Raw genomic sequence first — 15,235 nt, 5'->3', positions numbered from 1 at the left:
GGTCAATTTAGACCTTGAACTCTGGTCAACACCTCCTCTCCAGTTAATGGTGTAGGAGCTTCACCCTCCTCTATGGTGTTGTCGAAAGTAGCAGCTTGCTTTCTATAAGGATGATGTTGTGGCAGCCATCGTCGATGCCTCATGAATGCCATTTTTTTAGAGTGCTTCAACCTATAGGGTCTTGTCTGATCAACACATATTGGACAAGCATTGTATCCTTTCACAATGCTTCCCGATAAATTCCCATAATAGTATCCATAATAGTATCGCCTTCAGTTTAAAATACTCTTCTCTTACAGCATCATATACTCTCTCAACCCCATCCCACAACACTTTCAGATCATCCACTAATGGCTGTAGATAGACATCGATGTGATTTCAGGGCTGTTTGGGTCCAGAAATTAACATAGTCAACATCATGTACTTCCTCTTCATGCATAACCATGGAGGAAGGTTATAGGTGATAAGTATAACAGGCCAACATGAGTATTTGCTACTTAGATAACTATGTAGATTAAACCCGTCTGATGAAAGCGCTAATCTAAGGTTCTTATTTTCTAGACCAAAGTCTGGCCATTTTGTGTCAATCATTTTCCAAGTTGAGGAATCGGCTGGATGCCTCATCATTCCATCTTTCTTTCGATCATTGGCATGCCAAGTTAGCTCCTTAGCTAACACTGTCGATTGGAACATCCGTTTGAACCTTGGGATCGGAGGGAAGTACCACAATACCTTCCCCGGAACCCCTTCTTTCTCAGATTTGTCCTTTCCAAGTTTCCACCTTGATTCACCACAAGTTGGACAACTGGTCGCATCAGCATGCTGAAATCAGTACAAGATGCAGTCATTTGGACAAGCATGAATCTTTTCATACCCCATCCCCAATGCGGAAAGTGTTCTTTTAGCCTCATAAGTAGACCCTGGTAAGTTATTTCCTTCGGGAAGCAAGAGGCCAATCATAATTAACATATCTGAATAGCACGCATCAGTCATGTCGTGCTTTGCTTTCAGATTGAATGTTTGTATCAAACCATTCAACTTGGTTGTTTTGGTACAACCATGATATAGAGGCTTATCTCCATCTTCTACAAACTGCATAAACTCATTCGAGTCTTCCGAAATCTCCTCATCCTCACTACCCTCTAACCCTACATCATCCTCTTGTATGCCTAAATCAGGATTCATTTCGACTGTTTCAGAATCCCCTCTAAGAGCATGCAAGGCAGAAGTAGATGGTTCTCCATGCCACTTCCAATGCTTATAACTAACATCAAAAACGTTAAAAAATATATGGTCCTCAATCAGCCCTATACCACCAAAATCAGTGTTATGGCACTTCAAGCAAGGGCAACCTATTTTATTTATGCAAGTGATGGCACTCAAAGTGATGGCACTACTATGCAAGTGTATCCATCGTTGACTGGGCCTCAAGCAATCAATGTCCCTCCTGATGACCCTTCAGCTCACATCCTCCAGTGGACTCATGTGGCACCTCGCCAACTAGCTATGTTTCGACAACAGAGGTCTGGCCACGACAAACAAAGCTCAAACGTGTTGTTGTTAAAGTCTTCGCATCATGATTAGAACAATCCTCAGGTCTCATTCACGCTTCTCAGCGATCGTATATGCTATGGTTCAGTGCAATGGAGCAGTGCATTTCAAGCAAATGAGGGGTTATCTTACACAGAGTTCTACTGGTAATGGGTAGAAGATATCTTAAGCAGGAATGGCAAGCTTGTTCGGGAGGCCGGTCTCTATCGCCTGATTATTCAGCTATGATCGCGTTACACCTGTCGTACGGGCTTTCTATGAGTATTGGTGTCCTACGACGAATACCCTCCACACTTCTAGCTGGGAAATGTCCATCTCCCTCTGGGATTTGGACCAACTTAAAGGTTTGCCCATTGCCGGACGATTTTATGATGAGGTGGTTCTAGCTGCTGAAAAGCTTTCTGTAACAAGTAAAGGGAGTCAACAGAGCAACTATTTGTTTCTTGCCTACCATAAACTCTGCAAGGAAAGTCAAGGGCAGAAAGTGAAGATAACTTCATGGATACGATACTGGTATAGAGGAGCTTTGTGCTATAAGAGGCCTCCGAACAAAAGCAGCAGGAACAAAAGAGACCCACTTCCAAATGCGTTTAACCCATTTGGCACGATCCATGAGATCCGACAACGAACTTCTGCAGACCTTGCAGTATTTGATGACTTAGGCATGGAGGGTAACGATATAGAGCCTACCTATTTGGCTGCATTTCTAGCTTGTTGGTTGTGCCTGTTTGTTTTACCCAGAGACTACACCGGTTTGATTCGTCCGGGAGTATTCAAAGTTGCGAGCAAAATGTCACAGGGTCTAAAATTTTGCCTAGCAATACCGGTGTTGGCTAGCATTTATCAGGGTTTGAACGAGATCTCTGTTTCCAGTGATCCATGTAATTGTTTAGTTGCTCTTCCTTTTCATTATATATAAGTATGGCTAGCAGAGTACTTCGACACCCACTTTCAATCTCCACTTCCCAACGACCTAAGGCCCCGTATGGTTCGCTTCTCCGAAGAATTTTCAGCTAAGCATTTTGAGGACTCACAGGCTCTTTCTTTGTTCAATGCATGTGACAATGTGAGGATGGATGCATTTACCAGGGTAATTTTCGGAGAGCAGAGTGATTTTAAAGTAGGTGGAGAAGGAGGATGACAAAGTGTTTTTAAACTATTATATATATGTTATTTTTGTTTGTAATATTGCAATACCATGCAAGTGGTCTGGTGGTTGGGGCATTCATTTCCATATGTGTTGGTGTGGGTTCTAGTCTCCCCAACCTCAAAGTTTGGAATTTATTTTGGATTTTTCCATATTTGGTTGGCCAGGGTCAGTTTGGAAATTTCACTTCCATGTGGGCCCCACATTTGATGAGTTGGAAATGTCATGTCAGCACTTAACATCTGAAATTGATGGAATTGTGTCGGAGGGACCTATTGGATGAGAAGATGATATTGTGGGGGTGTTTTTGATGAAATTGAAAGTCGAGGGACTGAATCAATGTTTGGCCCATACCACAGGGTACTAAACAGTATTTAGCCCTTATAAAAATCACATTTCATGTTGATGTCAATTTGAAGGGCTGCTGATCTCATGTTTTTTGAAGTTGGATTCTTCAATATCTATACATGGAGATTAATTAGATTGAACCGTTTAAGAAATATAATAAACAAATATACAAATCTTGTACTAACCTTTTCTTTTGGATGAAGTTTTCCTTTTCTTTGGTTGGATGTAATGTTCTGATCAGTTGGTATTGATGAAGCATGTTCTTTTGGTACTGAAGTATTGTGTTGTTTTAGCATTGATGGATCACTCTTTTTGGATTGCTTCTTAGACCTTGAAACATTCTTCCCTTACCCATACTGCAACGTTTACGCTTCTTAATTAGTTTTTGGATCTCGCAAAACCAAAATTGCATTATTTTCATGCATTTCATCCTCGAAATCTATATCACCATGTTCTTGTTCAACTTGTAAATTACCCTCCAATTCTGCCTCCAACTCTAACAGTCTTCACTTAACCAAAGTGCATGTTTTCTGATGAGTGCAATATTTGCTATGTTTTAAACGTTATTATCATTTTTAACTTAGTTTATGTTTTTAGGTACTTTTAAGGTAAAAAAAGGCAAGCAAGGAAGAAATGACGCAGAAATGAGAAAGAAATGGAGAAATGATGTTTTCTCAATCCTACAAGGAAAAGGAGTCCTAGTTGATGTAGGAATCCTGAGTCAACTGGGAGTCAACCTCGTGGAAATGACAGAAATGACAAATGACAGAATCCGGGTTGGACAAGGAAACACATTCCTGCCAGGACAAGGAAACCTAACATGATTAGGAATCCCCGTTACACAAGGAGAGCTGGGAGTTTTGTTCAATATTGAGTTTTGGCCGGAGGCGGTGCGTCACCGCCTGTAGCGGCGTTCTGGCCATGTAAGGGACTGTTTCTGGTATTATATATATATATCTTCTACTCATCGATACTAGCGTTTCGATATATAATACGCAAATTTTGAAGTTCGTATGAATTTGTTATGATTTTTATGGTTTCGGACCGTTCGATTTATTCGATCCGTGAGGATTCGAGCGTCCGATCGACTTGTGGTTTGGTCATATCGATCGTGGAAGTTTTCCGGAGACATTGGGTGGTCTCGGATGTGGTTTCGCCTCGATTGGCGTCACTTTGGGGATTTTAGTTCAAAACAGGGGTTTCGAACTTCAATCGTTTGTGAATCGTTACTATGTTGAGACCGTATGTGATTAGGTACTTGACGAAGTATCCTTGGACAGTTATTTATGGCTGTGCTACTTTGTTCTGTATTGAAGACGCAACACTAAGATCACCTCTCGCATTAGTGGACACCGGCGTCTTCCTCCTCCTGAGGAGGGCCGTCAGGCCGCTACCAGAGCCAGCGTTCTTCATCCTGGCATGCATCGCGAATGGAGTCGGAGTCCTCTTCGTCCGTCTCCTCCGACCCAAACTGGCGAGACTCCTGATGCCTCTCGTCCTCCGATTTCTCTAGACAGTCTTCGTGATTCCATCCTGGTGGCTGACTAGCGGATCGCTTGCCTCACTAACGACATGGATGATATGCACTCCTTCCTGGTCCGCACTTACCACACTCTGACCAACCTCACCAGGGAGGTCCAGAACATGCAGTGCTACCATCCAGGGTTTGGCGCTCCTAGTCCGTCCACCGATGTTAAGGAGGAAGAAGCACAGGAGGACAGCACTGCTTCCATGGATAGCAAAGAGTTTCAGGACACCGTGACCAAACTGATGGAGGAATTCGATGTGCCTCCCCATTCAAAGGGGGAGAAGTAAAACTTTTCATCTTTTTTTCTTTCTTTTCTTCTCTGCATGTTAACTTTTGCTGGACAATTTTTTTATTATTGGTTTTTGGTTGTAAGTGCATAAGCACAGATTATTTGGATGCTTATTTTGATTATTAGGTATTTATTTTGGTTGCTTGGATCTGGAAAAGGATGGAAACTGATTCCTTGTTACAAGCAACACATTTAGTCTTCCTTTTGGTTATGTCTGTTTCTAGGTTGTGTTCGTTTGTGATACCTATTTTGCAGGACTTCCAGATGACAAAGTTATGTGTTGAATGGGAATGCCCAAAGGGGAAGAGTGTAAGTATACTCGCCTATTGCCACTCAACACATAACTTTCCTACTAGGAAAGCACAAATTGCATCCAAGTTTCCCGGTGACTCAAGAAGTCAAAGAAGCATGCAAGATTTGAAGAGGAAAATCAGGCAAAATCACTCTCACTGGTCCTGTATTCATTCCATCATTATCTTTGTTATGCATATTGACTAAATGATTTATTTTTGATATTTACATTAAATGGTTTTATGATGCATATCAAAATAAACGATTGGTTTTGCTAAAAGTTAGGAAGTATTGAATTTGATTGTTTATCAAATCAGTTTTAAAAGCTTTCCTTGTGTTTATCTTAATTGAGATGAAAAAGAGATTTGTTTGAGGGGGAGTCTTGCTCCCCTATGAAAGGTTTTGAAAACTGATTTCTTAGCAGAGTTTTTCGAGTATCAAAATTGTTCTTCTTTGTGCTACACATGATTACTCAAATCTTTTACTGAAACTCTCGTTGCTTGTTTCATGTATTCCCTTGCATACTCTGTCATTTTCATAACTCATTTTCAAGATCAGTGAGATGATTGATTGCAAGGAGGATTGAAGATTGAATTGTTTACAAGTTGTGTTGTTTGAGTTAGAAGTTAGAACAGTTGTAAAACAAGTTAGCAGTTGGCTATTTGAAAGTGATTGTTATGATCGAACAACACTACTTGTATACTGTAAACTCGATTGTTTCATATTGGATTGATTTTTCGTGTTTGCTACGTCAAAAGCCACGCAGTTAAGTTTCCTCAATGGCGAGGTTTACACTGCGTTAGCAATTCTTGTGTACTTCTTGATTAAGCCATTTCCTTGTCAAGCAGTTCTATTGATCATATTGCAATATTGTTCTGTTTGGTATTTTCAAAATGAACAAATAATCTTAGTGCTTTGGTAATATCGTCCATCAGCAACTAATAAGAACTTCAGGTTCTATAACATGGTATGAAAAAATCGGATTAGACATGTAAAATCTACTGGTTTTATCATGTGCGGTGAATTTATGAAGGAAACTTCAAGTTTCTTAAACGTCATTATCAAAATTACAAGTTTGATTTATGTATGAACTACTGGTTCAGTTATGGACTTCTAGTTCATTAGGTGCCTGCATTTTCTACACATATATCCTGGTGTGAAAATTTAGATAAGTAATAAAATGATTTAAATAATACCTCAAAAATTGCATAAATAGGAATCATGAATCAATTGTTGATATTAATTGCATGCTACTAATTTAACATAGTAACTATCTCACAATTATGTGAATAAGTGCTTATAGCAATTAATTACACATATTAAATATGGTGAATCTATTTACAACAGCCATAATGTCAAAGTTGTTAGAGTGCCTTGTTGACATACATATTGACCGAGTTCGAACCCCAGTATAATCAAATCATTTTTCCTTTTATTTGATTCTACTTTACTAAAGGAGTGGGCTTGATAAAGAAGCCTAATGGGCTTGGTCTGCAGGCTTGTGACCAGGGCTTTCATGCGCGAATCAAAAGGGTGTGTGAGGCTTGCTTAGCTGCTGGGTCCAGCGGAGGGGAGAGTGGGCCTGCTGGGCTCAGACTAGTCTGCCAAGGAATGAAATGTTATTAGTCGACTCTTTTGGTAACTCCAATTGAATACTACCAGGTAAGGAAGGATGAGGTTTAGGTGGAGTGAAGCTCACTTAAGTACACAGCCTCATCTAAACCTTACCTAGACATCGCATCCAACTGGATGAGCCTAGTTGGAGAAGATTCATAACCATTGCCATGACAACACGTGGCAAGCTTCTATGCTAGCCTTGCAGCTTGGACCTAAGCTTCTAGCTCGGGTTTGTTGTTTGGGCTTGATTTGAGCTTCTAACTCAGTGTCATTTAATATTCACCATTAACTATCAACATAAATAAATTCAATATACTTATTAAATCATAACGTAAATCAATGAAGTCATATAACAGAAATAACTTAATACACAAATTATACCTTTTTTTTTTTCTCTTTAAATGTTTCTGGCATTAACGTACGCATTATTACTGTGAAGACCCGAATTTTCATATAATTAAATTATGTAATTCAATAATTGTCCTTTTCTTTGAATTATGATAATTGGGATAATTCGTATATCGTGATTTGAGAAATTTGGTTTCGAATGAATTTAATTTTGAAACGAACGTTATTTAGTGGGTCGTGAAAGTTTGACTTTTTGTACGTACAGAATTTTGGAAAACTTTCTTCATAAAAGTTGTAGAGCTCATCGATACGAGTTCGTACATATATGGAACGTGAAAATCAGAGTTCGTATGAAAAAGTTATTGACGATAGAAAGTTGGGAAATTTCTATAAATATAAGAAAATCCAAGATTTTTCATTAAATCCCAAAATTTTCCTTTTTTATATTTTCCTCCCCCATTCTCTCCGTTCTCTCTCCTCAGAACCCTCGGGTTGTCCTCCTCTTGATCATCCTCATTTCCTCCTTGCACGACGATTTTGCGTGTAGAGTGAAAGATCGAGAGATGAAGTTTTTGACGTCCCTGATTTGATCTGGAAAATGATCGTGTGGCAGAGATTAATCCAACTTCAAAACTCGATCTAAGACGCTCTAGACCTTGTCTCGGAAAAAGTCAGGTATTAAAGTTGTTCAATTCTTTATTTTGAAGAAGTTTGTAGTTGACAACTTTTGCATCTGAGGTGGTTGGCCAGCGTTTACCGCCGTCTAACCTCCGCGTGTGGCGGCGTGTCGGACCATATTTTGAGTTTTTATTATCTGGACGATGATCTATGCATCCATACGAGCGTTTTGATATATTACAAGGTCATTTTAGACAAAGTTGGTAAATAGTGGATTTACGTTTTGACGTTACTATTTACAGTTTTTACGTTTTATTTTCGGTTTACGATCTACGGAGATCAGACCATCGGTTTTGCTTCAATTTTTAATATTTTGATCGTATGACTGTCCCGAGGACTTTGTGAGGTCACGGGCGAAAATCTGACCGTTGGATCGTCGTTTAAGTTTATTTCGCGTTGTGTTTGCTAAGTAAAGACGGTACTTGTTTAGGTACTTAACGATTGGATTTGAAGAGCGTTTGGTTTAAAGTGATTTTGATTGATAGAAGACGCAGCTGGACTAGAGGTGAGTAAATCGCACATGGTTCATTTACGAACCCAATTTAGTAATTTATATTGATTTGGTAATAATAGGCATTTCTGTGTGAATGTCTATGTATATATATTATTTATGTGATGATATATATATATTTGTTGATGGATTGTGTTGAGGAAACAATATGCATGATTGTGTTGCTATTATTGTTTAGATGTTTACTTTTCGAGAACAATATATTGAGAAAGGTGTTGAGTTTTATTGTTTGAGAAACAATAAATTGTTTGATCTGTGGAGATCAATAGGTCACGAGTGTGACCATGGCATACTATCAGTGAACCACGCTCTTGTACCGGATTGGTGGTTACTAATAGCATTATAATCGTGAACCACGCTCTCGCGCCGGGTAGGTGGAAACGATCAGTTAGAGCTCTAGTCTGTCTGCCAAATGTGAGTGGTCTTATGAGGGTACGTTGAGGTTACTTGTGACTCATAAGTATGAGTTTTAAAAGAGAGTCTTGAGAGTATTCATTCCTTTATATTTGAGGATATTTTGGAGTTACCTTGTGTGTTTATATTTATTAACTTAAATTGTGCAATCTTTAAATTTACTCATACGGGCTTTCAAAAGCTTACCGGGTTTTGTGTTGTTGCAATCCCAGTACACTATTCAAACGGTGTAGCGGATAATCCTGCAGGTCAGGAGAACCAGGGTGGTGATCGAGCTGTTTAGTGTAGCAGTATTTGAGTTATCGCATTTGCTTTTGTAAGGTGTGTAATATATAACTCTGTGAGCGAGTATGTATTGTAGTTTGTATCAGGGCATCAGTGTACTTGGTTTAAAAAGGAAAAATATTTCCAGGTATTTGATATTGATGACTGATTATTCACGCATGTATAATTATGGGATTATATATATTGAATTTTGTTTGTTCAAAAATCGGGGCGTGACAATTACATACCCCATAAATACTACATAATCACTACGGCAATAAACTTAATGAACAACATTAAGAAATTATAATGAAGTAAATAAATATTGTAAAGTCATTATGATGATGAACTTAATGTACGGGCACTACTAGAATTATGCTCATAGACATCACGCCATTTACATCGGTGAGAAATACACGCGATGTAAAACAATGTCATTAACATCGATTCCTGAAAAACCGATTTGTATGCATGTAACTGACATCGTTTTTTACTGTTGACCGATGTCTATATTTTGATTCTAAAATTTAAAAAAACGCGGAAACACTAAGTTCAAACTTTTAAGGAACGCGGAGAACAAAATTTTCATTCTCCACACTTAATATTTTTTCAACACACTTAACTTTCACACAATTGAAAACTGGCGACCCATTTTCTCTCTTGCTATTCCCCGAACCCTAGCCCTCTCCTCCTTCCTCTCTCACTCTCTTTCCACGGCCACCACTGATTCCCTCTCCTCCACTCACTCCCGCTATTATCTCTCTCTCTCTCTCATTCACCGCCTCCGCCCCCTTGCCGGCGCCATCACCTCCACAACCAAGCTCTCTCTCTCTCTCTCTCTCTCTCAGATCTCGGAAGACTGAAAGAAGGTAAAGAATCCTTCTCTCAATCTCTCTCTCGAATTGGGGAAATCGATTGTTTCTATGAACCAAGACAACATCCCAGGGGTGACCGGCACCGTTCTGTCAAAGAAATCTCAGGCGCTGCGCAATTGATTATCAGTAATTGTAGTTCGAACGCACCGTTTTGATTCGCAGCAGTCAATTTGAAGGTATTGGAGTTCGATTCGCAGCAGGCCATTTGAAGGTATGATTCCAATTGATTCCATTATAACTCTGGGTTTAAGTGTCTATGCTTTTCTGGGGAATCGTTGTGGGGTATTTCAACTGCTATCCTTTCACTTGTGAATGGGAAACCTCCGATCTGTATGAAGTTAATTCCTCTCTGCTTCTGCCAATGAAAAAGTCGAAAAACTTTTATCTGGTCATTAAAGTATATCATTATAAATTTAGTTGCTGGGTTGATTTTCAGGTGATTGTGTTTATAGTACAGGTGATTGTGTTTAGTTGCTGGGTTGGATTTCATTTAGAATTTGTGAACAGTATGATTGTTGGTAATGTATGAACTGTTTTGATTGTCAAGCAAACTTGATTAAGTTTTGATAATTGAGTTGTGGAGAGCATGAACTGTTGGTAATGTAGCCATTAAGAGTTTAATATAGTCGACGGAGTTCGATCGTGAGTATTAGATTTAGCTCACATGTATAGGAGAATCCATGATTGGGAGTGCTTGTCATTTGGCCTTTTCTATTTTGTTGAGAAACTGTAAATAAAATAATTTTAACAACTTGCATCATCCTGCTCCAGCCAAAAGTAAAAGCAGTTTCAATGCTGGGAAATCACTTGTTGGAACAACATAGTGGACATCATTGTTAGGTCCCCCATCAAATCTTTGATCGTATTCAGCTGTGCTTTGAAATGGTATCATTCAATGGTCCTTTTGAATTGCGATTAGATGGTGGATTTTGATTTAGCCATAAGTTGCAAAGCTGGGTTTCCTAGTTTTGAAAATAGCCCTTAGAAAAGATGGGTTGGTGGAGGAACTTTATGTTGACCTTGCTTTCTAGTTTTAGTACTATTTCAATGTCTGTGTCTTCTTAATTAAAGTTTTAGTGATTGAATTGGGTTGGTGCAGGTTTCCCTTCTTGGTGGAGCATTCTGCGCATGTACTAGGCATTTCTTTTATAACACCGAATCTCTTGAGGTAAGATCATGTTTAGTGCAGCTGTAACTGTGGTCACAGAGTACAAGGATAATGATAAATTGAGTATGCATATCCAAATCTTCAGACACCTTAGAAACAACTGGTGCTTCGATGTGGTGCGAGGCATTGCAGCTATTAGCTGAGGATTAAAGCAGAAAGCAAAATTGAAGGTCAGTAAAATTTCAATGAATGTTGAGCAGTTACAGCTAAATGTATAATATGGTCAATTTCTTTATAATTGGTTTGCTCTTCATTATCAAATGATTAATATTTTTAGGCTTTTAGGCTATGGGCTTCATTTGATGTGATATTGGAGGTTGCATATGAATTTGAAGGTTGCATATATTCAAGAAGCTAAGAGAGCCAAGTTTTTTGACACTCAGAGGGATAGGTTATACTGGAAACGAAAAGAAGAGGTTTAGTTTTGAATTTCATTAAGCTTTTTTGTTGTTTAGTTAAAAAAAAATAAAAATTTCTCCGAGTTTGATCGTCACAGACCCCATCCAAAACTAATCTTTAGACCATAATTGATATCATCCCAAAACTAATCTTTAGACCATAATTGATATCATCTTCAGTTGTCTAGAGCCTTATCACAAAAAAGTAGAGCTACCAAGTCTCAGCAGGCTATTGCAAAGGTAATTCTACTTCTTCTTGCCTATGTTGTTTTGTAATGGCTATTTTTATGACAGTATGAATGCACATCTTTCTTTCTATAGCATTTGGAACCACAAAGCCGCTGATAATGAGTTGATGGAACTGGTACTCTTAATAGTGGAGTCATTAGAATGAGCATAGCACTTCTAGTACGCTTTATATTGTGAAAGGTTAGACTAGAGGGCCTCATCTGGTTTTTAATCGCGCACAACCTGAGTTCAACATAAAATCTAAGTTCTAAGTGAATTCTACACCCTAAAGAGAGCAACCGGTTAATAGCAATAGGTAATAATTGGCTGCCAAGAAAGGAATTCTGTCTGTACATATGAGACAACCTACTGAGAACTTAAGTTGAGAAAACCATATAAGAGGGGACTAAGATGCATCTATCTAGTTGTGAGTATCACCAATTCACATTTTATCTAATCATGATATGTAAGTCCTCAAGTTAGGCTCTTATTAGAATGCCGACACCAATTCACATTCAATCTCATCATGATATGTAAGTCCTCAAGTTATTGGTTAGTGTTTTAATTTTCTCCTGTAATACATATGGTAACATTAGTTTGTGTACTTGGGGTTCTTGTATAAGTATAAAATTTGTTGGTCGGTGTTTGAAGTAGATATTGAATCAGTAGTGAAGTAAATGGTACTGCTTTGTTTCTAAATACATATAATAACATGTTTTTGTTTCTTTATTTTGTTTTTACTCTTATAGTTATTTGATTGTTTTATTATGCTTGATTACAGGTATCAGAAGTGAGCTCCCGTTTGGGCAGGGCTGGTACTGTGGGACTTGGGAAGGCTGTGGAAGTTTTGGACACCCTTGGCAGTAGCATAATTTAAGGTTGGAGAATAATTTATGGTTTTATTGTCAAATCCTGGCAGAGAAGAACTTAGTGTCTTTTCGGGAGAAGTTGTGCGTTTCAAATTTTCAATGTCAAGGTGCTTTGATGTCAAAGAAGCTTCAGGCTATCGTCTTAGTTCTTTGTCTTTGTATCTCCAGGCATTGCAGTTGGGACAAGACTCGGAACTTCTTCGGTTGTCTTTGAAAATCTGGAATTAGTGTGCAGTAAGAAGGTGTGTGATCTAGGAATGGGTTTTCAGTTTTTTGCCTTTGTTTTTGTTCTAAGTTAATGTTTTTGTGATTCTTTCTTCTCAATCTCTTTGAAATCGGATTGGGGTTTGCAGAAAACAGAAGGAAGCTTGGTGTTGTTGAGTTTATTCTTTTGAGGTATAGTTCGTAAACCTGGAATTTTTTTTATTGGGATTTATTGTCTTTGTTTTTTTCTGTTGATTATCTGCTCTAAGATGAGGTGAGAGGGTTGGATTTTATTTGATCTTGAGTATCAGAGCTTTTTCCAATTTTCGATCTATTGATAAAAGGTAGTCATGAAATATCAGTAGTTCATAGAATTTTCTTTTTCACTTGGGTATATGTGAGTTGGAAGCTAGATAAAAAAAAAAAAATTAACAACTATATGAAATGTATCAGTTTGATTTGGTTTGTAATTTTTTTTTATTTTTTTATTTTTTTTTTTTTTTTTTTTGCGCAGGAACCATCTGAGAATTTCAAAGGCAAGGGTTGTGAACGTTTGTTATGTGAAATTGGAACTGTACTTTTTGAATTAGCAACTATCTAGGAAATGTTTCTGTTATCTTTGTTCTGGTGAGTGAAAGAGAGTATTTAATTATACGTAAGTTGCATATAAATGGTTAAACTTGAAATGAACAATTGAGTGAAGGCTGAATTGGGTAATAATTAAAGCATGAAGCGTGGGAACTTTGGTTTCTAAATTCTGATGTTAGTAGTGTGGCTGCAATTTGAGTATTCCAATTGATCATTTGATTCTACAATGATTTGTGATTAATTATGTATTGTTTGCGTATGTGTTGATATTTGAACAGCTTTTGTAACAATCTTAGATTAAAGTATTTTTAAATGGGTGGATAACCGTGCAAAGCTAGGAACATCGTCCACCAATAGAGGAGGAACGATTAGAAATGGAGGTTTCTTTCACTGGTTTGGTGGTCTATATGAAAGAACTCGTATACTCGAAAAGATTGGGGGACTATAACAAAATTGAAGAAAGGGTCTGGTCTGATGTATCTTGGTTTTACTTAATGGTAGGTTGAATTGGTTTTTTTTTTTTTTTTCAAGCTGGAGCAAGTCAGTGCCCCGATGAATCCTGAATACTTTATGCTGAATATGAATGAAGTATATAGGCAATGCATAGGATGAAGAAGAAGATTAATGATTCTGTAGCTTTCCTCTCTCTCTCTCACTTCATATTGTTTATCATTGTGTACCAAACGTTGTGTTGTGTCTTTGTGAGAAAGAACACGTGGAAGGTGGCATGCCATTTACTCACTCACTCTCAAAGCTGAGTTTCTAATGTTTATAAAGTTCTTGACTAACTAGCGCTCAGGTTTATCTCGTCTTGGCGGTAGAACCACTAGCTATAGCATATCAGTTGGTCTTATAACTATGAATTTGTTATGATGAAAGGGACATCCTTGTTGTGGAAACTTTTTGGGGGGTTTGTGATTTTTTCAAATACTTTGATGGTGGTGTTTTGTGAATCAGAAAAAATCATTTGTGATGTGGGAGGACCATCGAGTACTCGTGTTTTCTTTGCACTGCTTAATCATGTTTTCTACAATCATTTCTTGCAGCTTGCTCTCCTAAAGATGCAAAAATGTATATGCGCGGGGATCATGTGGCATTAGGACAGGGGGGTGCCAATCCAGTTTCTCAACTCAACTTCTAGGCAATACTTTTTTCTGTCACTAAATTCATGATTTCAGTTTGATTGAGTTAATTTATATCATTGCCTATCATCTGTTCAGAATGTTAAAGTGTTGCATAGAGACACCATATTGGCTTTTCAAATCTCTTAATTATATCTCGGCATAATTTTTGTTATTATTTTGATTCATCCTTCAATATTGATTTCAGCTGAGCTTTGTTTTCTTTACAATTGGACATCCCAAGACTTTCTCCAACTTGACATTTCAGTTGAGCTTTGTTTTCTTTAGAATTGGACATTCCAACTTGACGAGGTGCGCATTGAGGTGATTGACTGTTTGCAGACTTTGCTATTGATGCTGACTAGCAAAGTGATTTTGAGTAAGGCTAGCTAGATTTTTTGTGAACCATTTGGGAGTAGTTGTACTGTTGCAGCAACTGTGAACAAAACTTCATGTACACTTATTGCAGTGGTATGTTTTAGGCTAGCCTTGAAGTAGGTTGGGGTATTTTTGCCTATTTTTTGAACTATTAACATCTTTGATGTTGGATACAAATTAATGCAATGCCTCATATTCAAATTATTTGAGATTTCATGTTGTCAAATGTGGATTAGATAGATGCATTGTAGCAGCAATTACAAAGTTAGTGGACATCATGCTCATGTCAAGGACATGATGTAATACGTTTATTTCAAATCAGTATTAAACTACAAAAACGATGTCATTAAAGAGATGATACATTAGATTGGAAACAAAAATCGATGTCTCTTTATTCAGTGCACATCTAGTTATTAAGTA

The 15,235-nt window shown here is 37.9% G+C and overlaps 1 long non-coding RNA gene across 2 annotated transcripts; it reads left to right on the top strand.

Annotated features, from left to right (window-relative positions):
• The first annotated feature begins 9,749 nt into the window (after window positions 1-9,749).
• On the top strand, window positions 9,750-15,010 carry LOC133722226 (uncharacterized). Of its 2 annotated transcripts, XR_009852568.1 has the most exons (8): window positions 9,750-10,072; window positions 10,961-11,029; window positions 11,115-11,199; window positions 12,437-12,533; window positions 12,693-12,766; window positions 12,878-12,920; window positions 13,243-13,355; window positions 14,363-15,010. It is a non-coding gene; the product is annotated as an uncharacterized LOC133722226 (long non-coding RNA). The 2 variants fall into 2 exon arrangements; XR_009852567.1 differs by lacking the exon at window positions 14,363-15,010 and having other exon boundaries at window positions 13,243-13,775.
• Window positions 15,011-15,235: the final 225 nt, after the last annotated feature.

This window comes from Rosa rugosa, chromosome 7 (assembly GCF_958449725.1).
Source record: "Rosa rugosa chromosome 7, drRosRugo1.1, whole genome shotgun sequence".
In the NCBI taxonomy this organism is placed as follows: domain Eukaryota; kingdom Viridiplantae; phylum Streptophyta; class Magnoliopsida; order Rosales; family Rosaceae; genus Rosa; species Rosa rugosa.
Note: the sequence above shows the minus strand (reverse complement) of the source record. Positions and strands in the feature narration are given on the sequence as shown.